We start from the raw sequence: 27,204 nt of genomic DNA, 5'->3' as shown, positions 1-27,204 counted from the left end.
ATCAACCCAAACATCTATAATAATGGATAAATGAAATGGGGTATATCCATACAATGGAATATAATTCAGCCATAAAAAGGAATTAAGTACTGATTCATGCTACAATCTGGATGACCCTGAAAGCATTATGCTAAGTGAAAGAAGTCAGTCATGGAAGATTATGTATGGTATGCTTCTTTTACAACCAGAATCAATAAATCTGTAGAGTCAAAAAATGGATTAGAGGCTGACGAGGGTTCAGGGAAATCATGTGATTGGGGAATGACGCCTGGGGTTTCGTTTTGTAGTGATGAAAATATTCTGGGACTATATAGTGTTTGTGGTTGCACAACTCTGTGAATATCCTAAGATCATTGAATTGTATACTTTACAAGGATGACCGTGACTCAGTGTCAATGTGGACTGTCAAGGAAGAGCACATGGCCTCCCCACCCTGGAGAACTTTATAAAGAATCCCTACCGTCTTCTGGAGTGGGTTGTTCCTGGGTTAAGTCTAAACCAGATGACTTCTTGATCCCGGTCTCAGTAATCAGCCCTTATGAAAGGAAGCCAAAGGGGAAGATAAGAGAGAATTTATTTTCACATCCACCCAGACTGCTTCCCCTCCAGGCTAAGCTTGGTTCCCTATAAGCCTGCACCCACCCCTAATTTTCCTGCCTGTCTTCGTGGAAATCATTGAGACACAGATTCCAGATATTCTATACTCAGAAGAGTATCGAGAAAGAGAGGAAGAGGCTGTCTTTCAGCCATTGTTATTGCCTCCTTATCCCTGGGAAAGTGGAGAATAACTAGACATGAAGCCAAAAGCAAATGCAGCCAAGTGAAGACCATGTTTCTACATGATTCCAAATGGAGCTCCACTGTTATTGGCGGGGCAGTTGAGCACTACTCTGTATGAGGCTACAGCCAAGAGCAGTGGGATGTTGGTGCACATGACTCCTTGCCTGGTTGTTTTTTTTTTTTTTTTTGTATGTTGAATGGTGGGGATCACATTTCATTCTTTTTCCATGTGACTATCCTGTTATTCACTTGCCTGATTTTGAAAGTCTTCTTTGGACTGTTCAAACTCCTGCTCTTTCAGAAATGGACATCTGCCCATCCTACAATTACCCCTCCAGCCCAAGCAACCTGTGCCCATTTGGCAAAGGCACAGGCCTCAGGAGAAGCTTGTGTGCCCACTGAAAGTGCAGAGCTCAATTGAAACTATAGAAAGCCCTGACCAGCCTGTCTGTGGTTGAAAGGGAAAGCTACATTCATGGAAGGCCATTAGGTAGTGCTGGCTGGCAGCTGGCTGTGGCTTTGAAGACTTTTCCTGGGCTATCAGCAGGTATTCCAGGCCCCATCTCTCCCACTCTAAATTTCTCATCCCATTCGGGAGAAAAGCGGCCTCAGGCCATAGGCTTCTTGGCAACTCCAAAGGGAAGAGGTAAATGAACAAAGACAAGACAATCATCAGTAAGAAAGAGTGCAACTTCCAGGAAGAAGAATCCAGGGTAAACAGTAAACGGCTGTCTGCAGATCCCCACTCTAGAGGCTAAAGAAGTTCTCTCTTTATCTGTAGAGGAACTGACAGTCCACTCCCCAAGTTCTTGCTTCCATTCTTGTGACCCCAGGAACTAGCCTCTTTCCCCAGAACCCAGGAGCTGTTCTCTCTGGACATCTCACCTCCACCAGACACATATTCCCTCCATGTAGGCTACTACAAGTCACAAGTGGCTGCCAGTGAAGACATGCTAAACTTTCCTGTATGCAAGGCAGGGCCCAAAAGAGAAGTGCAGGTGGCTCCAGAGGCTGTGGCGGGGCTGGCCTCCCTCCCAGCACCCAGGCACTGAAGTCAGGCAGGGAGGGGTTAGGATCCTTGCTCTCTGAGCTGTGTGACCCTGGGCAAGTCACTGTACTATGCTTCCCATTTATGACATGAATATCCTGAGAAAAATAATAGTACTCACCTCGTGGTGGTGATGTAAGGATTTAAAGAGAAAATATATGTACCCAGCACAGTCAGTGGATGATCTTTTTTCTTCTTTTTTATTTCTCCTCTCTTTTCACTCTTCTCACCATCTTTCCTTCCTTCCCTTAAAGTTAAACTTTTCCAGGCTCAAAACTCCATCTCTGCTTCGGTTGTAGGAGCATACCTCCTTACAGCTCATTTGCAGGATGTTGTGCAATCCACTTCTAAAGCCCAGTGAGGGACCTCTCCACACCCTGCTGCCAGCCCTGCCAGCCTCTGGAGCCACCTGCACTTCTCTTTTGGGACCTGCCTCGCATACAGGAAAGTGGTCTTGGCCAAGTTTAGAATGTCTTCACTGGCAGCCAACTTGTGACTTACAGTAGCGTCTGCATGGGTTGACACTCACCATGTTGAACACGAACCTTTTCAGCTGCCCTCTTTTGAGGACTTGAGCATCATCCTCAGGAGCAGACTGGCTTCACCTCCAGTTTGCTTCCTTTTCAACTTCTTCAGGCTGTTGGTGCAACAATAGCGTTGGGATGTCCTGTGGCTGCTGTCTGGTATCATTTTGGGTCCCTCTGAAATTTGGTCAGTTCCAGAACTCCACAAATAAGCATGCAAGTGCCAGCTCCTCACTGTGGGGCCTGAATAGCACAGCAAAACCGCCAGGCTCTGGAACCCCCTTCCCTGGGGAGAGGGTGCTCAAACCTTCCCGGGGACCTAAAAACTGCTGGAAAGCCATGGTGTTCCCAGCAATGTGCCCTAGGAAGGTTTTCTGCACTGAAGCTTCTGCCTGTCCCCAGGAAGTCCCCTGACTACGTGACAATCCCCAGCCAATTACAGCCTGTTGTGCCTTTGCCCAATCTCTGCTGCCTGGGCCTCATGGGTTGATAGAGACCACCCTTTTCCTGAGCTTTCTAGAGCTGCTTTCCCCAAAATGCATGCTCTGCAGAAGGCTGGTCATGAGAAATGCTCCACCAAAGGAGGGATTCTATGGCCAAATACATTTAGAAAATATGATGCACCATATCCCTCACCACCCTACCCCACCCCACCCCTGGTAACTTCATCTGCAGTGTGCCAGCAGGTGAAGAGATCGGAGAGCTACTTAGCTCTGTTTGACCCAGCAGCTCCCAGAACATTAGAGAACTGTTTGGAAAATGCTGCTCCAGAAGTGGTTCTGAGACCTGGCTCGACATCCAACTCACACGGGGAGCTTTTTAAATCCTGGTTTTCATACTCTGCCCTAGACTAGAGCAGGATCCGGCAGACTGTTCTTCTGTGTCGTGTGTGTGTGTATGTGTGTGTGTGTGTGTGTGTGTGTGTGTGTTGAGTGGGGGGTGCTGGCAACCGCTGCTCTAGGGCATGGAGATAAGGTGGCAGGGTGGGGGTGGGGGCGTGGGAGGTGGGATGGGAAGGGTGACTACTCCTCTTGCAGTTACCTCCTTCTCTCAGGTATGTCCAGTTAAAGGGAAGTCCCCGCCAATTAAACAGAACCCACCTCTCCTTGGCCTGGACACCTGGTTTGGTAAAGGCACCATCAGAAATGCAGCTCCCTACAGGTTAGCCCCTGTTCTCTTCCTAAGGTAGTCTGGGAGGGTGCTTTGCTTACTTTTGGAACTCAAGTTCTAAACCAAAAGGAAGTAGCAGGATTGAGAAGAATAATAAAGGGGCTGGAGGTGCATATCCAAAGTGTCAGGCCCGGTGGTCAGATGAGAGCTGTGCACCCAGGTCTGCCTGTCCCCGCCTGGCCGCCGTCGGTCTGTCTGCTCTGAGTGCCGCGTTGCATCGCATGTCCTCGCACACGGAACTGATTCACAGCTTCATGCCCTTTTCTCTTAATTCCCTCTACTCACATCTCCCTTTCACCTTTCTTTGCTTGAATAGCTCTTTCTTCAAAATCCAGCCCAGGTGCCATCTTCATCAGGAAATCTGGTCGGACCCAGTGGTCTTCCTCCAGGTTCCCAGAACAGAATCTCATCTCAGCATGTATGGCCTACAGGCAGAAATGAAGTGCTTATGAGCCCGTCTCTCCACCAACCCAATCCCACCCTCCCATTACACTATACCTGAAGTTCTTTAAGGTCAAAGAGTATGTTTTATTCATGTTTGAACCCACAGAGCCTAACTATGATAAGCTTTCAAGACACATTGATGGAAATTAACTGAACTGTCCATAACCTCTTGGGAAACAGGTTTCATATATGTGGTTAATCAAATTCATGATTTCATATCCAGAATCCTAAGCCAGTTATTATTTGTTTTTCTCTTTTACACTTCCACATTAAGTCAGTCTTTCTAACCCTCCCCCAGGGAGAAGAGAGTAGAGTAAGTTGTGTGGGAATCAAGCATTTGTAGGAACTTGGCTGGTGCTGCTTAGGAATTAAGGATAGGTGGGGCAGTCTGGATTAAGAAATGACACCAATTTTTAGCCAAAATCTTCACAAAATGAGATCTCACATTATACAAAAACAAACAAAAGTATGAAAGAACTTTCTTCTATAAATTGAAATATATTTCCTTTGCTTTCTCAATGGACTCGGTTTCTTTATGTGAAACCGGATGTCAAAAACATCACCAACAGGGCGGGCTATGGTGGCTCAGCAGGCAAGAATGCTTGCCTGCCAGGCCAGAGGCCCCGGGTTCAATTCCCAGTGCCTGCCCATGGAAAAAAAACATCACCAACAGCATCAGCCAGAACCCAGTAGGAAACCGATGGCATCCTCCAGAGGGGGGATTGAAGAAAGATTAATGAAGAGACAATTGACAAAGAGGAGAGGGAGTCAATGGGAGCCAATAAGGGATGGTGATGCACCAGGGACCCACAGCAGTGGGAAGTGGTTACCACCTCTAGGCCTGAAGGGGCAGGGCCCGGAAAAGTTACCAGAATCTGGAAAGAATAGGGATGTCTGTGTGGGGCGTGGGACTGTGTCACCCAACAGGAGCTGTGCCGTAGAGGAACAAAGCGGCAGCCAACCCATGGCCCCCTGGGGAGCTGGGGGAATACAGTCCAATCTCACTCTCCTCCAGCTTCCCAATCTCCTGCCAGTGCCCCCCTTAGATGAACCCAACAAAAGTCAGATGGCAAAAGAGCTTGTTGATGTAGTTGCTAAGGCTCCTGCAACACAGGACATAGGGGGAGAGGAAAAAGAATCCATCTGAAAGGGCAGATGGAAAATATCCAGTGCACCAATCTTTGATTAGAAAATAAAGTCACATTTTTAAACTTAATATCTGTTTTGGTTTGCTAATGCTGCTGGAATGCAATATAACAGGAATGGGATGGTTTTTACAATGGGAATGTATTAGCTTACACATTTACAGTTCTAAGGCCAAGAAAATGTCCAACTCAAAGCGTGAACAGGGTGATACCTGGACTCTGAAGATAGACACTGGGCGTCTGGAACACCTCTATCACATGGGAAGACACATGGCCGGGACCTCCTGCTCCTTCTCTCCTGGGTTTCATTGCTTTCCAGCTTCTGGCCTCAGTAGCTTCCTCTCTGAACTTCCTCTCTTAACTTCTCTGGAGCTTTTCTCTATGAGCTTCTTTTAATTTCATCTCTTTTCTGTATGTGTTTTATCCTCTTATGAAGGACTCCTGTGAGGGGATTAACCTATCTTGAATGCGTTACTTCTCAATTGAAATAACCTAATCTAAAGGTCACTTCTCAATTGAAATAACCTAATCTAAAGGTCCCACCCACCACAGGTCTGCACCCACAGGAATGGATTAAAAGAACATGGCCTTTCCTGGGGTACATAACAGCTTCAAACCAGCACAATGTCCAAATCACAGCAACTCTGAGCCCCTACCTCCATCACGTTAGTCTCTCTCCTTTCCCTTGAAGAGTTACCGAAGCCCCAGATCCATGCCTGCAGCCATGTAATACGGAATTGCATTTTGCTCTGCAAATCCTAGGTCCTATGGGCAAAGAGAAGAGAGTTTTTAAAATTCCAGGAACTTCCTGGCCATGTGACCCATTGAAGTCACAGATCTAGCTGTCTCTAAAATACAATTACCTCCCATCACCGATACCTCACATTCCTCCAAGGCATACCTCCCAAGTCAAAATATAATACACTCGATTCCTGGAGCCCTGTAGGAAAAGGGGCCACTACGACACACTTTCACTACAGATCAAATTAGGAAACGTATCTTTGTTAGGATGACAACGTTTCAGACATCTAGGTTCCATGTGAATTAAATGTAAGAAAGATAAAGAGGTAGGAAGCTAAGCAAAAAATCCACTCTAAGTCATTGGGGTGTTTTATTGCTTTCAAAATTTCACAAACATTTTAGACAAAGCTTAGATCATCCCTTAATCCAAATGGCATCGATTTTGTGATCTTGTGAGCCTCAGAGCTCGATTACCCACTGATCATGTTTTACTAATCTCTTCTTGAACTGAAACACAAAATGCTATTATAATGAACTCGTTGTGAAATGTATTGACAACTGTCAGGCACCCATGGGGGATAAATAGGCAAGTAGAAACATTTTATGCTGAAAATTATCATTCTTGAAGGCTTTCTACCAACATTTCAACTCTAGATTCCAGATATCTGATTATACAATCTCTGGTCACTGGCAACTATATATATATATATTTTACACAATCATCCGTTTTATTTGAAAACCTGTCTACACTGCACTGAACACCAACACAATCATGACCAAGAAACCCACAGTCCCGTCCCAGCAGGCCTTGTCCAGTTATGACTAAGGGTGGATTATTTTCACACTTAGGGGAAAAAGGGAAAAAACAGGAAAGAAGAAATGGGTATTATTTCTAACTCCTGCTTGGGAATTTGAATGGCGAAACTGATGAAGATTTAAGCACAGACTTTGGTTTTAGAATGTGTATGAATGAATCAACTTCCACCTCTTTACTTCCAACAGGTTTTGGTGGAATTCTGTTTAATTTGTATTCATTACCAAGACGCCTTTTAGAAAGTTTCCCCCTTGAAGAGTGGCAGATGAGGAGGCGATACAATACTGGATGCTTTTAACGTCATCTAGTGTTGCTCAGAAACTCTTTAGGTGTGAAAACATTGGGGGCTTGAGTCATTTAGAATGACTTCAAGTAGCCGGAAATCCCAAGTCAAAAAGTTTTATACAACAAGAACATCTTATTAATTCACATAACAGAAAGACCTCTGTTAGAATGGCTCTTAGAATAATTACATTATCAAAAACCCAACTTCTCTCCAGTCTTCTGCTTTACCATCCTTAGTGTGCCTGTTGGCTTGTCCTCAGGTCACTTTACCTCCTGGTTATAAAAGGCAGCCACAGCTCTCGTGTCACATGCAGTCACAGAAATGTTAAATAAGAGAAAACGGACTATCTCTTCCTTGTGTCCCTTATTAAGAGGGAAGTAACCTTTTTCAGAACCTTCAGGAGACTCTTCTCATTTCTCATTGACCAGAGAATTGCATCTCATGCTCAGGCTTAATCTATTCCCAGCCAGGCGACAGGGTCACTCAGATTGGCTTAAATACATAGAGACCTGCTCTCTGGAAGCTGGGGGTGGTTCCAGCCTCCCCTTGAAGCTCATGAAGAAGTGATGCTGAATGGAATTGGGCTTCTGCCGACAGGACAGGCAAGCGCCGTGCCTTTGGAGGGAAGCAACCTAACAGTGCCCACCACCAGAATCTACCAAATACCCAAGAAAGCGCTACTGCCCTGGGAGAGGGGCAGGTGATGGACAAGCCAGTGAACTCAGGTCAGGAGATTTTCTCAGGTGATGCTGGCCTCTGCTCCTGGTTCTCCACACAGGTGAGGAGAGTTCAGTTCTAGAAAACTGGATGAAAACAAAGAAAAAACCCATCAGAAGTTCTTTCAGTTTGTATTTACAAAGGTAAAATAGTTTTAGATTTTTATGCATATAAATTTTAAAGTATAAATCTAAGGAAAATTTCCCAGGCAGAGTCACCTGCGTAAATTGTGGAGGGGGCGGTTTACTGAGAAAGGGGCAGGTGGGGGGCAGAGAAAAATGGACCCCTCTAGAGCTGTACTGATCTACGGGGCAGACACTAGTCATGTGTGGTTAGTTCATTGTAAGATCAAGTTTATTAAAATTAAATAAAATTAGCAATTAAAAAAAAAAGGAGTGAATTGAATTCTCAATATCAAGCACTCACATACTCTCTAGCTGTGCAGTGCGTACTCCTGGATTTTCCAGAAACATTTTTCTTCTGGATATTCTGACTCATCAGACAACTGTGTGTCAGGCAACAGACCACTTGTCCCCAGTTCTTAATTGAGGGCATGTGATCCCTGCACTTCTGAGGAGGCCGAAAGCTTTTAGGTGAACATCATCAGAAATCGTTTACAGGCGAGAGGAAATATTTGCCTTTCTGAGTCACACCTGGTCCTGCTGCCCCCTCATGGCTGGAGAACTGTCAGTTGACGATGTCTAGACTTGCCTTCCCGCCCTAAGCACACACCTGCCTGCATGTGATTAACCACCATCTGGCCCCCAAGCCCAGCCCTCTCCCTTTAGTCATTTGGAGTCCCATTTTGAAGCCTAGCCGTTCACCATCTATCACCTGAGGTAGAACTTATAAGCCTCACATTAAGGTTTTAAGAATGGATTTTTATCATGTTTAGGTACAGCTTAGTAATTTTCCTGAAACTCAAGTTACTGAGACAAATGCCAAATTGCCAGTCTTTTCCTGAGTTAAGGCAGGATTTTCTCAATCGAAGAAGCTGTAGGTTGATTTCAGGAGAGCAGCAAGCAAATTGGACATTTCAAGGGTCAAAAACGGGGCTCCGATGGACAGTGATGAAATCTCACTAATGAAACAGCTTAACTGCATCCAAAGTCTCCAACAGGGAGCATTCTTATTAATTGGAAGGCTTTGCAATGTCCTTCATTACATAAATGAATGTGGCCACCAGTGGCATGTGGCTTTTGGGTTAAAGTTTTGCTCATGGGAGACTGCCCTTCCTTCAAGTCCCTAATAGTTCCCACCCGGTTATAAAAATTTCCTGCCTACTCTTGCCCTAATAACTCCTCTTCCTGAAGTTCTACTGCACACAGAGTTTATGCTCTTAAATTTATTGTAACAGTGGCTTATCTTAACCAGGAAGACAGTATGTTACAAAGGTTACAGACACTGAGCTAGAGTTCCTGGGATGAAATCTTGGTTCGGCCACTCACCTCCCGAGGAATTTTGGGCAAGTTATTTACTGTCTCTGTGTATGTAACCTCATCAGCGAAATGGTATACTTTTTATACAAAAGGTATCTATTTCATTGGCATGTTGTGAGTGTCACATGTAAAGTGATTGGTATCTAGCAAGTACACAACAAGTATTAGCTGTTGTTATCTTTTAAATTTTTATGCCCTTCAGCCCAGAAACTCTAATTTTAGGAATTCATTCTAAGAAAGTAATCCTGGATGTATTAAAAAATGATAGTCACTACAGTGATTTCTTTTATGGTATCAAAAGCAGTACAGTTTAAGTATCTGAGGATAAGGAATACATTAAACTACAGTATATCCATAAAATGAAATACTATTTAATAACTAAATATCAATCTCTATATATGACATAGAATGATGTTCATGAAATACGGTTAAATGAGAAAAACGAAAATATAAAACAATATGCATTGTAGATATCATGTTTGTAAAAAGGGTGACCAGATGTGAAGGGAAAGGTGTATAGCAGGATACTCACCCAGGTGTTAATAGTGGTTAGGATTTTAGTTTTAGGTTCATTTTTCTGTAATGAGCATGGGTTACTTTATTTATTTATTTATTATTTTTTTATTTTTAATTTTTTTAGCATGGGTTACTTTAAATCCATGTAAAAATCCAAAGAATCCCAAACTATCTTGTATTATCACGTCCTGGATCTATCTGATTGACCTGCACCTAGCTCCCTGTTCAGAGAACTGGGGTGAGGCTGCTGTTTGACCAGGAGTGGCCACCTGACCAAGGGCAGCCCAGCTTCAGGTGGGCCTGGTGACCTTCAGGTGGGTCCAGTGACCCTCAGGTGGACCTGGCGACTCTCAGGTGGGCCTGGCAATGCTCAAGTGTGGCGGTGGCCCTCAGGTGTGCCTGGCGACCCTCAGGTGGGATGAGTGACTCACAAGGTGCAAGAGCTCTGCTCAGCAGGGTCATGGTAAGCCTTAGGCAGAGAAACTTCGTCTGGAATTTAGAAAAGAGAGTGGGTAATGGAGGGCAGGGTCCAACAACTGAGGAGAACAAACCAGGAACTCATAAAAAGGCCAGAGATACCATAGAGAGTGAGACAAAGGGAGAAGAGGAAGTTCCCAGTAGTGTGTTGGGCTCCTGATGCTTGCTGGTTCTTGGACCAATTCTAGTCCACACTTGTCCTTAAAATCACCCCCAATTTCTAAGAGTAGTTTTGAGTAAGTCTCTGCATCTCCCAATGAAAACAACTGAACTGCCCCTTCTCTTAGCATTGTCTTCCCAAATTGTGACCCCTTTAGGGCAGCAGCATGCCTTCCATATCATAAGCACACAGCTCAAGGTGGGCATATTTTGTTGCTCATTTAATGTTTCAATCATTCGTGTCTTCATTCCACAAATTTGTGATATGTGCTTAGGGTGTGCCGAATACACTTCTAAGCTCCAAGGATTCAATAGTGAACAAATTAGCCCCAAATCACTGCCTTTATGGGCCAGGAAACATGGTCACATAATAAATAAAATAAATAATATGTAACATATTGTGACAAGTGCTAATGATAAAAGTTAAACAAGAAAGAGGATTGAAAGTACAAAGGGTACAGGGGAGGTAGGGAGAGAGAGTTGCAACTGTAAATAGCACAGTCAATGAAGGCTTGCCTAAGAAAAGTTGAGCAGGGTCCTAAAGGAAATTGGGAAGCATGGCATGGAATTATCTGGGGGAAGAGCATCCAAAAGCAGCAAGAAGAGCAAGTGCAAAGGTCCAGAGGCAGAGAGAGAGCCTGGAGTGTTTGAGAAAGAGCAATGATGTCAATGTGACTGGAGCAGAGTGGTCAAGAGGGAGAACAAGGCCCATGGAAATGGCTCGAGTGTCTCAAACCAACATGAGTTGTGTTTAACTTGATGACTCTGGAAGACTGGGGCAGTGCAAGAAAGGTCAGAGGTCAACATGTCTAGGAAGGATATGTTAAGTCTTGACCTCCAATCTGAAAGTGAAGCCACAGTCTTTGTTTTGGGTCGTATGTTTGGGTAGATGAGGAAGTTAGGGAGGAAAGTCATGGGGGCAGGGGGATGGGCACAGATAGCAGATGGCAGATGGCCTAGGGCACTGAAAGCCTGTGGTTTTGCTTTGATGTGGGGGCTGAGGGGACACTTTTGAGCAGAGCAGAGACATGGTATGGCTTGGGCTGTAACAGGTCCTTGGGCTGCTCTGTAGTGACTAGACTGCAGGGAAACCAGGAAGCCAGCTTTTGCTGCAATCCAGGGGAGAGACAAACTAGTTCAGACAAGGGTTAGCAGCAGAGATGGTTGAAAAGGCAAGGCCATAGTCCAGACAGAGTTTGAAGGTAGAACACTGCAACAAATATGATATCCTGGAGAGATGAGACCCAAAACAAAGGGTCTAACTTCACTTTCCAAGTTTACACTGGAGGGCAAAGCCTGTCCCTCAACACTTCCCTCCCAGGAATGACTTTCACACCGCCCTTGTCGCACAGCATCTGCAGGTTTAACGTGACTCAGTTTTGGACAACGGGGCCATTTTTACCAGCCTCTTCGTGGATGAATCTTCCTTCTTATACAACCCATACGCTTCCTCCTTTCTGACTGTTCACCACCAATTATCTAAAGTAATTGAAAGAGTCACATTGTTCTTTTTGAAAATCTCCTTATCAAGTCTTTAAAAGTTCAGATGAAACAGCAAAATTCTCCTATAAAAGCAAGCTACACATGTTCTTTGAAGATGAGAAACAGTTTCTCTAAAGCCTTGCAAGGGCGCAGGGGAGGGAGGGAGGAGAGGGACGCAGTAAGGAATGCGACAGTCAAATACTCCTGTTATAAAGGCTGACTTTGGGTTGAAAGTTGGAAGAACTTCAGAAGGATATTCAAGGTACCTTTCTATGTTGTGAATTACTGTCAACAGTGTCAAACAGTGTCTTAAGACCCCTAAGACCTAACATGCTTCCAAATATAGCTAATAAATTACTAGGAAGAAACTTAGACTCTGAAAAAATGTCTTACTGAGGCTGAACAACAACATTTCTGTGGAATCAATAAGCAGCCATGCTCCACCCTCCTCCATGCCTGTCAACTGGAACACTGTTAATCAAGGGGACACTGAAGAGGACAGGCAGCTTTGAAACACACATTGTCCCCAGTTTTTCTAGCGTATACCAAGCATTTTGAGTATGAATTAATTGCAAGGAGAAAATTATACTAAAAAACATGCCAGGGGGTGGGCCACAGTGGCTCAGTGGCAAAGTTCTTGCCTGCCATGCCGGAGACCTGGGTTTGATTCCCAGTGCCTGCCCATGCAAAAAAATAAAAAATGCCAGGCATGGGACTGTTGAAATTCTGAGTCAAACAGAACCAGAGTTAATGTCTGCTAGTATGATGCTAGTATGAGCAACTAGCTCAAAGTCACGTTCAAGGAGCTGTACTAGATGCTGACAGGTTTTGTTGGAATTACAGGAATTTTTTTCAGCCTTGGTAATGTCGGCTTATCTCATAGGGGAGTCACATCAAATATCAGAGCTCTGACTTTTCTGTAACCTTGAGAAGTTTTCGCAAACTCCCACTCCCGCGTTTGCTTTCTTGCCTGTGTTCACTACTTTATCTTGGAGTCCAGTTGCTCTGGGGTCAGACCATCTGGGTATGAATTTTTAACTTTACCACTTACTAATTGCTGGACTGTTAACAGGAAGCTTAATGTCATTCATTCAACAGATATTTATTGAGCAGCTACTGTGTGCCAGGTACTGTAACACTGATGAGCAAATGAATGAATGCATCTTTATTGAAATGAATTAAGAAACGCAAAGTTTGAGAGAAAACTCATTCTGGGATTATGGGGCCAAATCAATGAATGCAAGAGGCTATTGCATTCACCCTATCGAATGACGCTTTGAAAAAAGCAGTGTAGGGGTTGGAGAAGGTTATTTCTTTCAGAAAATGAGAACGTATCTATCATCCAGGCACGTTTCTTTCAGCTTTGACTGAGTATGTCACTTCCGTAGATATTAAACATCCTGGAGAAAGATCACCTGGCCAAATCCTGCTAAAAATTTCATTTTAACTAAATGTAAGAGATGGAAGTAGTTTAGGTCCTCATGGTTCAGAAGAGACAGATCAGATTGTCCCTAACTGAGGGCTAGGTTTAACTTTGGTGTCTGATTTACAGATTTAGTTCCCCTGTTCAAGCCAGGTATCTCTTTAGGATTTTTTTTTTTTTTTTTAATGAAAAGAATGACCATGGCTGACTTTTATGGATGAAGGAGGTTGATTAATCCCAACATGAAAGTGCAATGTTACTTCAGATGCATCATGGAATATGAGATTTCTTCCAGATTAGATGCATATCACCATGGCCAGCTCATTGCAATCTGAGGTGAAAACTCCCTCCCTCCACACAGGCAGCTCTAGCTGCAGAGGGCTGGAAGCCAGGCCCGGGCAAGCTGATGCTCTGGATGTCTGTTAATCAAACACCACCAAGGCCAGGGCTTTTTGTCATGAGAAATGAAGCCATATGCTTATCCAGGTCATGAGTGACCCCTGGAGCTACGATTCCAAGGGTGGCTACCCCAGCTTCTTCTCCCCTTAAAAGCACCACCGATGGCGTCATGGACAAAGGGTGAACTTCCCACTAGTTCCTAGAATGGCTCAGCAAATACAAGGAACCGAGAAGAAGAGAGAGAACACAAGTTTCAAATTTTTGAGGATCAGGGCAGTTTTACTTCCTGATGGGGTCAGGGACATCTGGGCTGTCGAGACAAGCATCCAGGAATCCTGGGCAGGTCAGGTTGAACTAAGGAAAAGCCTGGGATAGAGGGAGAACTGCCTGTTTATCCCTGACATCTGGACTCCCCTTATCTTATCCTGTGTTTGTTGAGCCACAAAAATTTTTCTGGGAAGAGTGGAGTCTCTGCATGAAGTCCAAGGGTCTGTACTGGGATGAGCAGTGAGAAGAAGATAATATACTATAGACCCCAGATTAATAGAGAACCAGAAGTGATCAGATTCTGCATGGAGTGTAAAGAAGTGAGTTTATACCCGACAGAGTCAAAGCACCTACTTTGGTTTGAAAAGTCGCTTAGTGCCAGGATCTGCCTGTCAGTGATGAAAGCCTCTTGGCTACTTCCATAACTGGGGTCACTTCTTAAGCTGTTGCAACACAGGATTATAGCAACATTGTTGCAACAACGATTTAGTTATGCTATAAGTCACAAAAAAACAAGAAGACTCGACTACCACGTCTAACTACATTCTCCCTTCAAATTTTCTTCTAATTTGCCATTTTCAAGATAGATTTGGCTTTAAAATATATATCTTCACTTCTTGGTTTACAGAAACTATGAAAATACCTTACTATTTTAGATTCAGAAAATCTCTCCCCAGCTAAGCAAATATCAGGAAAAAACTGCCTTCTCTTGGCTTTAGCCTCTTTAAACATATCCACCTTTAATACATATGTCAGTTAAGCATTGAATGGGCTATAATATTTCAGTATATCCCAGCCATGCATTGCCCAACACCTGATGAGAAAAGTAAATAGTGCTACGATGCAAAAATTCCAAATAACTTGAGTAAGCAGAGGTTCAAACATAAGATCCCTCTGCTCATACACATCCCTTTGTGCACACATCCACACACAACTCTGGGCTCCACACATCCAGTCCTTACTGTTTACCTTTTCTGTGGTTCCATATGTCTTACAGTCTGAGCGATATCTAAAAGGAACTGAAGGTATTATCTTACTCCTCATTCTCCCACCCTGACATGTTCCTGCAGGTATTCAAGGGCAAAGTTCTCCCTGTATTTTCCAGATTTGTTACCAGGGAAAACAAGTGCAGAAATGGTCTTGTTCTTCTTTTCTCCAACTACACCTAAATCAGCATCCTGCAGGACCACACAGAAACTGGTTTCTCAGATCAGAGGCAAAGGAAGCATGGAGTACCTCCATATATGAGCAATGCACCCAAAGATGAAGGGAGACTCCCCAACATTCATAAGGCTTCACTTCACCCTTTCCTGGGACTCAGGTTCAATCTGTGTTCCCAGCCTGCCTTCAGGAGGCCACAGCCTGGGCTGGTGTTGGGAAGGGATTGCTCATTTCCCTAGGAGGGCTTTGAGGAGGTCAGCCCTGAGGCCTGGGTGGCCTCACCTAAGGGAACAAACAGTACACGGAGTCACCCCTCCACAACCCTGGCTCTTGGAGGAGGCAAGATGTGAAAAGTCCCCAAAACCTCCCTCCTTGGCGCTGGAATGTGCTATTTTATTATTTCCAGATGTTTTTCCTAATAATAGTTGCTTGACCTAATGTAAGAATGTGTCTGTGTTCTCTGAGCACACAGTGGACAATGGGGAAATGGTCTAGAAGTGAGCAGGAAATTAGTAGAGATTAAATAATTTTTCGCCTAAATGATCTCACAGCTGATAAGCCACCTAGATTTCCAAGGATGAAATAAACTATCCTTATTTACTTTATATAGAAAATCCAAGGAAACTCCCCCTTACGCCTGCCAAAAAAGCTCCCAGAACTAAGTAAATTCAGCAAGATGGGATTGCTGGTCAACAAAGATGACAAGATCAACATACGAAAATCAATTGTATTTCTATATACTATCAATGAGCATATGGGAACCAACATTAAAGGCACAATGCCATTTATAATGGCTCAGAAAAAAAAATAAAATGCTTAGATTTAACTCCAACAAAAAGCACAGGACTTGTTTGCTGAAAATTACAAAACGTGATGACAGCAATCAAAAAGCATATAAATAAATGGAAAAGCATACCATGTTCATAGATTTGAAGACTTATTATAGTAGAGATGTTAAGTTTCCCTGAATTGGTCCGTTTTTTTAAATGCAAAACATATCAAAACCCCAACAAGACTTTTTGTGGACTTAGGCATTATTGTGAAATTTCTATGAGAAGGCTATGGAACTAGAAGAGCTGAAGCAATTTTGGGAAAGAAGAATAAAGAGGAAGGAACGAGTCTACCTGATTTTAGATTTATTACATTAGCTAGAATAATTCCAACAATATGGTATTGGTGGAGGAACAGACACATAGATCAATGAAACAAAATAGAAAAATGAGAAATAAATCCACCCAAGTACAGCCAACTGAATTTTGACAATGGGGGAAAAAGTTCAATGGAGGACAGATAGTCTTTTAAACAGACAATGCTGGAGCAATTGTTCTATCCATAGGCAAAATAATGAACTTTGATCTAAATCTCAAACCTTACACAAAAAACCCTCAAAATTAGATCATTGATTTAAATGCAAACTGTAAAACTCTAAAACTTTTAGGAGAAAAGTTTCAGGACCCAGAGCCAGGAGAAGAGTTCTTAGATACGAAACCAAAAGCACAATCTATATAAGAGAAAATCAGCATGTTGTACTTCAGCAAAATGTAAAACTTTTGCTCTACAAATGACTCCGAAAAGAAGGTGAAAAGACATGCTACAGACTAGCAGAAAATATTTGCAAACAACATTATCTGACAAATGCCTTGCATCTAGAATATATAAAGAACTCTCAAAACTCAACTGTAGCCAGGTGTTAGGGATGGGAATGTGTGACTATAAAGGGACAGAATGAGGGGCTTCTTTGGAGTGATGGAACACATCTGTATCTTGATGGTGGCGATGGTTACATGCATCTGCACATGTGATAAACTTGCATAGAATCACATGCAAAGCAGGTAAACATCTAAGTAAGATCTGTGGCTTGTACTGTTGTCAGTTTCCTGGTTGTGATACTGTCCTATAGTTACGCAGCTCATACCCTTGGGGAGAACTCCATGAAGGGTCTGCAGAACTTCTCAATACTATTTTTTGCAACTTCCTTTGACTCTGTATTTCAAAATAAAAAACATTTAAAAATTGTTGTCTGTGTGGTCTTTACAATTGATTAATCCACTCATGATAAAAGACAGGACCCTATTTCCCCACTCTAGACAGCAGATCTTTACCTATAGGCTCTGAGGTTTACATCTCTGTGTGACCCACATGGTCTGACCACAGGCAAGGGCTCATGTGTTTCTGAAGAAGAGCTGTCCTAGATCTCCGCTGGCTCCCTCTTCCCACAGGGATCTCTGCCTCTTGTGTTTTTACCTAAAACTGCCTGGGGTTTTCATCAGTCAGATCCTGATGTGACCCATTCGTTGCAGATCGTTTCAGATACCGCTAGCAACAGTAGACCAATCCATGGGGAGTTGATGAAGGTCCTCATTTTCTCCTAATGTTGCTGACAAGTGAAAATTTCATTCTCTGTCTTCCCAGCGGGTGTGCACTCTTTGAGTTGTGAGCACCGCTATATTCCCAGCCCATAGTAGGGCCCAGAAAATATTTGTCAACTGAATGACTGAAGGATGATTCATTTTAAAGAAATGAGAAAAAGAAAGATCAAAACCAACCAACCTGGTGGGCGGGCCACGGTGGCCCAGCAGGCAGAGTTCTCACTTGCCATGCTGGACACCTGGGTTCGATTCCCGGTGCCTGCCCATGCAAAAAAGAAAAAACACAACAATCTCGTATGCACAGGTCCACAGGCCTCATCCAAGTAAAATGGGGGCAGCAATCCGTCTGTCCTTATGCAAGGCCCACCGCTTTCAGGAAGATTTTAGGGGCCACTCTGTAAGCAGCAATTTCTCTTTCTTCAGAATTCCTGCAGTTCCTGCAAAGATTAGTCACTGTGTGGTGCACTCAGTTCAACTTTAATCAAAAACATTTGCTGAGTCATAATGTGCCTGCACTGGGGGTTCAGACATGAGCCAAGCCAGCTCTCTGCCCTGAGGAGTGTTCCAGCGCTGCAGGATAGACAGGCAAGCAGATCGTTCCCACTCAGCATGACAGCATGGTGGAAAGGAACTCCAGTCCCCAAGCAGATGGGTGGATGGACAGACAGATAGGCAGATAATCACTTACCAAGAATATACAATATCAGGTACTGTGCTGTGTATTTGTGTACATCATCTCGTTACACTTTCTACAGCCCTATAAGTTTTATTCTTTCCACTCATCTGAATCTGGGAGAACAAGTAGGATTAGGCATGTAAGAAGAAGGGCAAAAGGTGTTCCCTGGCCAAGAGAACATCGAAAGTGAAGCGGGGAAGTGCCCACCACATGGGCTGTCTAGGACCCACCAGCACAAATCATTTGTATTGCTGGGGTGAAAACTTGACAGCGACTAAGGTGGGAAAGGAACCAGGAGTAATTTACAGGAGCACAATCCAAAGGCCTGTTTGTCGTGCTAGAGAATGCCGATGGCCTTCCAAGTGGGCTTTCCCAAGTCGGCATCAGGATTTCCACAAATGATTGCTTTGAACTTCATTCAAGATATTTTTTGAAGAACATCGAGGCAGAAGCTGTTGATGTCCTGCCCATCTCTTGTGCCCATCAACATTTCAGCGCACACCTGTGCACTTTAAAATGCCCATCCTTGCATTTCTTTGAGCTCTTTCTCTGGCCACGTGGCTGGGTGATCCTCCCCACCTCCCCCCACCACCACACCTTCCCAATCCTCAAACAATGGAGTTAGTTACAAATCCCCAGTTCCATCTCCATTTCTCTTAGGGAGAAATAACTCTGAGCCACATGCCCCATACTGACCCCCAGAGTTTCTCCAGTGGGATTAAGCCCTGGTTGACCATAGAGCAAATTAGCTTGATAATCTTCCTTTCATTGGCTGCTTTCCATTCCCTCCAATCCTACCTCTAACTTCCCTGCAGGTGTTTCCTGGGAGCTCCTCCCAGATAAACTGCTTGCCTTGAATCCTTGCTTTGAGGTTTGTTTCTGTGGGAGCCCAAACTAAGACACACGCAGACACGCGAACACACACACAAACACACCCACCCACACAGGCATAGCCTATCTCTGGTTGGATTCAAAGAAATGGGCAACAGCAGAATAATTTATTGACTGGGGATACGGTGGAGGAAGGAGACTTCTTTGTTACCAACTATCCTTTTTTACCTTTTGGCATTTGCACCATGTCCATGTATTTTCTACTTAAAAAACGAAACACATTTTATAAAGCTACTCAAAATGAGTAGTTTAAATCATTAAAAAATAAACTGCTTCCCAGTGCCTGCCCATGAAAGAAAAGGATAAATAAATAAATAAACTGTAAGTTCACACAAATATAGTCACCGTGTGCTTTGTATCAAGTTTTAACATAATGCAGACCACCAATGCCTCAATTCACTGCTGTCAGTAAACGCTCTTTGACACAGTCAGAACAATGTATCTTTCCCTCCAGTTGGTTCATAATTTTGAATCTTTAATACAATCTTATTGATTAGAACACCTGTAGCTCTGTAACTGGTAACTTCCTGACATTCTAGGCCTCTCACATCAGCTCATACGCGTGTGACAGCACTTGTGAGTAGGCGTGAGTGCCCCTCATGCAGCTTCACCCCCAGAAAGCACAGCTGACCACATCGCCCCCCCCCACCGCATAAAGGTTAGCTATGCCATCGGGACAATATTGTATTAGCCTCTCTCTTGAGTTTGGGCTACTTTGGATTGGGTTTTCACATTGTACATTGGGATCGAAAGTAGTTAGATACTGTTACTGATTCAAGATTAGAATAAAAATTTCCTCCTGATCCACATCCAAGGTCTTGGACCCATTTAATTGAAGAGTATCCTGAGATCACAAGGCAAGTTGCTAAAAACAATTTTTTGTAAGTAAAATAAACTTGTTGCCATTTTTGACTACTTGTCTCTATGAGTCAAACTTTCTCAATACGGGGCAATAGAAACAAAGCAGGAATAAAGTGATACCAAGGCTGATCTAAACTACACCTTCATCTGGACCCATTAATGTCAAATATTTATGCTTTTCAAAACGACCTCATGTTCAGAGTGGGTGGCTTTATAACAAGTTAATGTGATAAAGGTGAGTGCCTATAAAGTTCATGTCTACCAATAAATTAGCTCTTGCATCTTCTTCCTCTATTGTAGTTCAATGTCATATTTTCTTTGAAAAAACGTCTACGTTTCCAAAAAGTCTGGAAGCACGGAGAGTGATGACGGTGCTAGCCGGGCTCCGGGGCGGGTAGGCGCAGTCGTCAGATGTGTGCTTTGAAAAAGACCACCCTGGCAGCTGCGTGGAGAATGGACTCTAGGGAGTGAGCCTGCAATCAAGGAAAACAAGTGAGAGGCGGCTGGAAGTCAGGCTGGAGATAAGGATTCGGGATTGCCTGCATATAGGGGCTGGTTGTTGTAAGTCCCAGAGCTCAGGTGGAATGCATTAAGTTAAGAGAAGCAGCTCAAGGACAGAACAGGAGACGCCCACAACCTGTCTCTTTTATCATCTGTTATCTTCCCACAAACATAATCACTGACTTCATAGCTAGACGTTTTTACTCCTTCAGGAGAAAGACTTCGGATTAAACATCCCTGAATCCCCTACTATAAAAGTTTGCATGCAGCAGCTGCTCTTGAAATGCTTCTTGGTCAACTGATTTATTTATTTCTGAAGACAAGGGACTGTATTACAAGGAGAATCCCATTTTAACAAATGTATCAAATTTCCCATGTTATATCTAAGCTTGTTTACATGTCTCCATTAGACAGAGGTAGCAGCTGGCAACTATTTTTTTAATGATCAAGAATTTTTGTTGGATAGATGTGTAAACACACTGGCCACATTCGATGGCATATTTTCTTGCTAAGAAAAGGAAAGAAAGAAAAAATACTTAGTTTGTATTTAACTAAGTCCCTCACTGGTCACATCACACGGAGTGCCTGATGGGTGCGCCATACGTCTTAGTTTCTTTCGCCACTGCTAATAGTTAATAACTGGACTCGGAATAATTCCTTCTGTCCCCTCCCCCCGCCTGCTCCACTCCGCCACGGGCCCCTTCCTGGTTTCCAAAGCAGAGTCTGGGCGACCCTGGGCAGAGCTCGTCTAGCCAGGTCCCGGATGTGCCAGCACCTGCCTTCCTGAGCCCCCAGCCCCTGGAAGCTATGCCCTGAAGTGTCTGAGGAGGACTCTGAGCCTTTTCACGGTGAGCAGGTGCCTTGGACGCTCCTACCCTCCCAGTTTCTTTTCCTGGGTGTGGCAGAACCACCCAGAGAAAGGTCCTCTCCGAGAGGCAATTCCTGCCCTGCCCAGCGCACCTCTGCTGTCATCACGGCGTGTGACCCACGGCTGGGACACAGCCCACCAGTGAATAATCTATGTATGTTTATCTTCCACCTTCCCTCCGTACAGAAAGCTCGATAAAAGTAGGGAAATGTAAAATCTGATGATTTCATCGATGTCTTCCTAGCACCTGGCACCTAGAAGTCACTTGGTTAATATTTGACTATTAAAAGCCTAAACTCACAGGGTCTTACAGGCTCAACCCTCTCTCTGTCCCCATTTTTATCGGCACAAACTCAGGTCAGGATGGATGTCCCCAGAAGTCTAGGACAGAGAAAGGAGTCACACCAGCGCAGCAAGGGGTGGGGAAGGAGGGATGCTGATCTCAGCCCAGCCCTCGGGTTCCCCCACCCCCACTCCAACTCCTAACTACATAGCTAAGCAACTTAATTTCAAAGCCCTGTACCTCATTTCGTATTTGAAATGTCTTTTCCTGCAAGAAGTCTTTCTCATATTGTACTGGGGCTTCAGGCCACCCTCAAACCAAAGCCAGCCCTTTTTACCAGCTGACTTTGAGCACCTTCTCTCTCATAGCCACCTCCTACACCTGGCCTGGCCTGCTGGTTTCCCAAATCACTACTTCCCCAACTCCCTCTGCTCCAGCCTCTGGCCATCTTGTTGGTCTCTGATCATACCATGCTGGTGGCCCACCCGAGCGGCCTCGTACTGGCTGTTCCCTTTGTCCAGAATGCTTCTTGGGGTATCCGTGTGGGGTTCACCTGCTCCCCTCCTTTGCATCTTGATCCAAAAAGCGACTTCTGAAGAAGACTGGCCTGGAGCCCCCCCCCCCCCCATTTAAGGTGGCAGCCCACTCCCTCCTCCACCCCGCACTCACTCCTGGCCTCCCAACCCTGCCTTTATGTTCATTTTCCACATCATTGGCCACCTGCTCACAAAATTCCTCATCTAGTTAGTTACTGCTTGTTTTCTGCCTTTCCTAACTAGAATGCAAGTTCCACAGAGTTCCTGGAGCCAGCTCAGGCATGTCTTCCTCAGTGGTGCTGGGGACGGTGGGACTTTTCATACGCAACGCCCAAGTCCTAACAATGTTGCCAGCTACTAATATAAACAGTGTTGAGTTGCTGATGGAAGGAACAGAGGTGTTTACTCAGAGCTGGTGCTAATTTCCTGCCTTTCCAGTGGCTGCTGGGCTGGGAACTGCACGTCTGGCAGACACCCAGGGCCTGACTTGAGCATGCGGTGTGGAGCTCCTGGGGACTAGGGCTTCGTGTCACTTTAGCCCCCAGGGACACATCGCTGATTGGCATTTTATCCTGGTGCCGGGAAGAGGGTGTGTGGCTATGACGTACAGGGTGTGGGTGACACCAAGATGTTCATGGGGCACCCCCTTCCTGGGTCTGGCAGTCAGCCCAGTCGGGACCCCCCAACCCCTACAGACAGTGCTGATGACATCATGGCCACCCCCGGGCTTTATATAGCAGCTTACAGTTGCCAAAGCTCTTTGTCATACTGTATTCATTTTATTGTCATCTAAACCTGTAAGAGAGATGGAACAGGAATTTTTACTCATTTTCCACAGAAAGAACGTGGGAAGGTCAAGTGCTGCACCAGGCTCACAGCTTAGAACACTTCAAAACCAGACAGGCTTCTGCAGTAACAGCTCCCTCGCCAATTAGATGCCCCGACCCCATGTGCTTAGCTCTACGGGCCTTTGATACCCACAGGTTTAACATTTGCAGCTTCAACTATTTCCTAGAAATCTTAAAGCCTGTTGAATGCAGCAGCATCCCTGTGCTGTGGCTGAATTCGGGTCATCCACCTGTGAGGCTGGAGCCGCCGAGCTGGCAGAGGAGACTACCTGGCCTCCTAATACCTGTGGCTGCACTTGGCTGGCTATTCTCTAATCACCGGTGTGGACTCTGGGGAAAAAAAAATTATTTTACTTTCTGAAAAAAATATCCATCAGCTGAGAGTAAAACTAAAATGGACGAGGCAATGGACAGGTGAATTCCTGATCAGGAGGAGTGTGGCTGTCCATGGAAATAGTATCGGCAGCTGCTTTCCATGATACACTTGCCAGATGTCAGACGCCGGGCTTGTTAAATGCTTGACATGCATTTACTCATTTATGCCTCCCAACCACTCTATCATGTAATATTGTTATTCCCATTTAACAGATCAGGTAACAGAGGCCTAGAGAGGTTAGTTAATTGCTTAAAGCCTTACAGTTGGCCTCTTTCTCTCCTTCTCTCTATCCCACTCCCCGCGCGCCCCATCTCTATCTTTTTCTCTCAATTCTCCTTTTAGTGCTTTCCCTTCCTGTCTCAGGACCTACCTGGCTCTTTCTTGGCCCGACTTAGAAACTCAAAGGTCTTCCTCCATGATTATGCAAAACAATTCATTCATCTAACAAAAAGTTATCGGGTGCCCATTTCACACCGGTCTCTGTCCTAGGCACTGGGGAAGTGACCGTGAACAAAGACCCGAATCCCTGACTTCTGGAAGCTTCCAGGCTAGTGGAGAGACAAACAGTAAACAAATATATAAGGTCAGGGTGTGATAAGGCTGGGAGGGGAAGTAAGAGGGCGGGGAGGGCGCCGAGGGCGCTGCTGCTGGAGATCTGGAGATCGGAGGGCGAGGGCGGTCTCCCGGAAAGGAAGGTGCGAGGAGGGAGTCCAGCGACCGTCAGGGAAAAGCATCCCTAGTGGTGGGAATGAGCTTGGCATAGGGTTGCTAGATTTAGAAGAAAAAAAAAAAACATTTTGAATTTCAGATAAACAGAAACTAATTTTTTAGTATAAGTGTTTCCCATGCAAAATTTGGGATATACTTTCACTTTAAAAAATATTTGTTGTTTATGTGAAATGCAAATGTTTCTGGTTGTCCTGTATTGTCTTTCTGGTACCCTCGCTTGGTGTATTTAAAGAGCAGCAAGAAGATCTCTGTGGCCACAGCAGAAAGTAAAAAGAGAAAACAGAGGGAACTGGGGATGGGGAAACCTGGAAAGGGGAAGGGGTTGACATTTCAAAACCAGAGAAGCCATCTAGGCCCACTGCCAGTTCTTTCTGGGGGATTTTCTCCTGGCTGCTCAAGACAGAAACATGTACCAAGTGCCATGAAAGAAGAGACAAGAGAAAGGGCTAAACTGGACTTGGTCACAAAGATGTTTGCATTTGTAGCACCCTTCTCCAAAAAAGGTAGAGCTCCTTGGAAATCCCCGGCATCAACTCGCTCTTGGGTCCCTTTCCTAGCCAAGAGCCGGGATCTGAGCACTAACTGAAGGTGGCAGTGTAAGGGCAGGAGCCAGGAGTTCAGAGATGAAGTGTGTAAGGTGCTCCAGGCTTCCACTACCTTGTCTCCTGATGGGGTAAAGCGGGGAGGTGGAGTCACAGACCAGCAAGGTCCTTCCAGCTGGGAGCAGCCTGGGCAAGGGCAGACCCACCAGGCAGTGAAGCATTTGTTCTCGGCCAGCACAGTTCATGAGGGTATTCTAAGTGGGATGGAAACCCTGGTGATTGATCTGAGCTGCAAATATGAAGGTTGATAACAGAAAGTGCCACTTGAGGCTAAGACGTAAATAGTGCCTGAGGGCTAATTCTTTTTGTTTGTTTGTTTTATTTATTATTATTTTTTACACGGGCGGGCACTGGGAGAACTCTGCCTGCTGAGCCACTGTGGCCCGCCCCTGAGGGCTTATTCTTGCCTGACTTTTCCAGGATCTGGGGAAAAGCGAGATAAACAGGGGCAGACATTTCAGGGGAGCTCCACTCCAACACCTGCTTCACAGGTCACTGTGAGGATGAAATGAGGTGACCCGTAGAGCACTGTGCTTGGTGCAAATGACATTAAATGTTAAATGTCCCTTCCCCTTTCTTCCCTGCCTTCTAAAGTTCTGGGACCTGGAGGGGCCTGGGGCAGCCTTGAGGCTCAGCACAGCGATGTCTATTTCTAGTAAACAGAAATGAGAGCTGGCACACAGCAGTGGCCCAATGAGTGTTATGAGAATAGGATGGAGATTAATTGCTTCATTCCCAAGGTTTCCCCGTAGTTGGATTTCTCACGTTCAAGCCAACAGAAAAGGAAACAGGGCCGCCTGCGTGGGGCTATTGGGAATTAGGAGCAAGCTGCAACCCGCCCTTCCCAGTCGAGAGAGATTGCTTCACCCGCCCTACTGAAGTGCGGGCCAGGGAAGCAGTCAGAGTGCCCGGCCTGGCAGCTCCCTTATAAGGTCATTCACCAGGCCTCCCAGGTGTGTCATCCTCGAGGAGCCCAAGGGGAGGCCCCATGATGTCCCAAGTGACTCAAGGGCTGGGTGGATGAAGCAGCCTCAGAGAGTCACGTGGGCAGCAAGTGAGAGTTTTCTCAAGTCCATTTACATGTTCCCATATGCTTTTAATCATTATCCCATTTACCTTTTCTAATGCAAAAACAGAGAAAGGAATTTTTAGTTAGGAAAGAGATGTTCATAAGCTATTATTTAAGTAGCATGGGAAAGTCTCTGCTCTTTGTTTTGCTGGGGGGGGAGGGCTATTGATGAAGAAAATGTAGCTCTGTGGAGATACTCCTTAAAAATTGTCACCAATAGTACCTCTAGGACAAGACAATACCCAGCAGTGATGCTCAAGGGTATCTGGGTGGCCCAGTTTCCTTCTGTTGAGCGGACTTAATATTAACAAAGATAATCCAGGCAGGGGCCGGGCACCTTGGGAGAATGGTTGTTGTTTTGAAGTTAATGAAGACCATGGAAGAGGTGGTAGGCTGGCCAGAGGTCGAGCAGAGTGGTTGTTAAGAGATGAGGCTGTGACATCGTTCAGATCTGGGTGCGAATCTTGACGTCAAACACACTTCAGCTGGGTGAACTTGAGCAAGTTATTTCATCTGAGTCTTGACTGTTCCCTGTGTGAAATATTCATTCATTTAGCAAACTCCTACAAAGCACTCCCAGACCTTTGCTTTACATTCCGCATCTGATTTTCCTCCCCAATCTATGAAGTTGATTCTATTCTTATCCCCATTTTACAGGTGAGGAAAGTCACTTGTCTGAGGTCACACAGCTGGTAAGTGGTAGAACTGAAATTCCACCCCAGGCAGTCAGGCTCCAGAGCTTCTGCAGAGAGGTTGTAATTATACCTCCTTTGCCTGGTGGGGCTCCTGGAGGCTTAACTGGATCAGTGCTTGTAAAAAGCTCTTATCATAGAACTTTGCATGTGATAAATACCAATAAATGTCATCCACTATTTTTGTCTAAGGGGTGGGGATTACCCAGAAGCAGACTCTGAGAGGAAGATTCCTGTGCCAAAGATTTAGGAAGGACGGGCTCCCAGAAGGACCTGGTAAGGGAGTGGGGGAAGCAGTACAGGGAATGGGAAAAAGCCAAACAAGGGTGCGATTTCAGGCAGCCTCACAGGGAACTCTGCAGTGAAAGTAACACGTTAGAGTTTGTCCCCAGCAAGGAAGCTGGGCTTTGAACTCACAAATCCTGTCAGTCCCTGACAGGGCAATAAAGGGTGCCCTGAGTGTCCGCGACTTCTCGCTCAGCGTCAAGCCCCCGGCCGGCGGGTGAGACAATGAGGAGAGACAAAGAGACGCAGACAAATCCGCGCTGGTGAGAAACACAGATCCAAGACACGTAGCAGTTGTAAGCACAGACCTTTACTGGAGTTAAGCTTGCATTCTCTGTTACAGGTTCCGCGCGGGACAGGATACCCCGCGGGGGAGCAACCTCTATGCGGCCGTCAGGTACGGCTCCCTGTGGGTCGTCTCCGCTTACCCCGTCCGGGTAACGCCTTATATGCATAATCAAAATCCAATAGGCTAACACCACGTATACAGGGGTGATTGGTAGATGCGGTTAGCGGGTGTGTGCGTCATACGCGGAAGCAGGATGTGGGCACCATCTTGGCTCACTCGATGGGCGGGGGGAACTCTAGAGCAGGCTGCAGCGTGTCCACTAGGCCTGACCCGGGAG

At 45.1% G+C, this 27,204-nt stretch overlaps 1 long non-coding RNA gene across 14 annotated transcripts in view; it reads right to left on the bottom strand.

The window, feature by feature from the left end:
• Nucleotides 1-27,204, bottom strand: part of LOC143649999 (uncharacterized) — a 99,431-nt gene that overhangs the window by 1,571 nt on the left and 70,656 nt on the right. For 9 of the 14 annotated variants that reach the window (XR_013159302.1, XR_013159298.1, XR_013159310.1 and 6 more), the window contains one exon: nt 25,608-26,132. This is a non-coding gene — a long non-coding RNA (uncharacterized LOC143649999). The other 5 variants (XR_013159306.1, XR_013159307.1, XR_013159308.1 and 2 more) reach the window with 5 other exon arrangements.

Source organism: Tamandua tetradactyla, chromosome 11 (genome assembly GCF_023851605.1).
Source record: "Tamandua tetradactyla isolate mTamTet1 chromosome 11, mTamTet1.pri, whole genome shotgun sequence".
In the NCBI taxonomy this organism is placed as follows: Eukaryota; Metazoa; Chordata; class Mammalia; order Pilosa; family Myrmecophagidae; genus Tamandua; species Tamandua tetradactyla.
The sequence above is the reverse complement of the archived record's forward strand: the minus strand, read 5'-3'. Positions and strand labels throughout refer to the sequence as shown.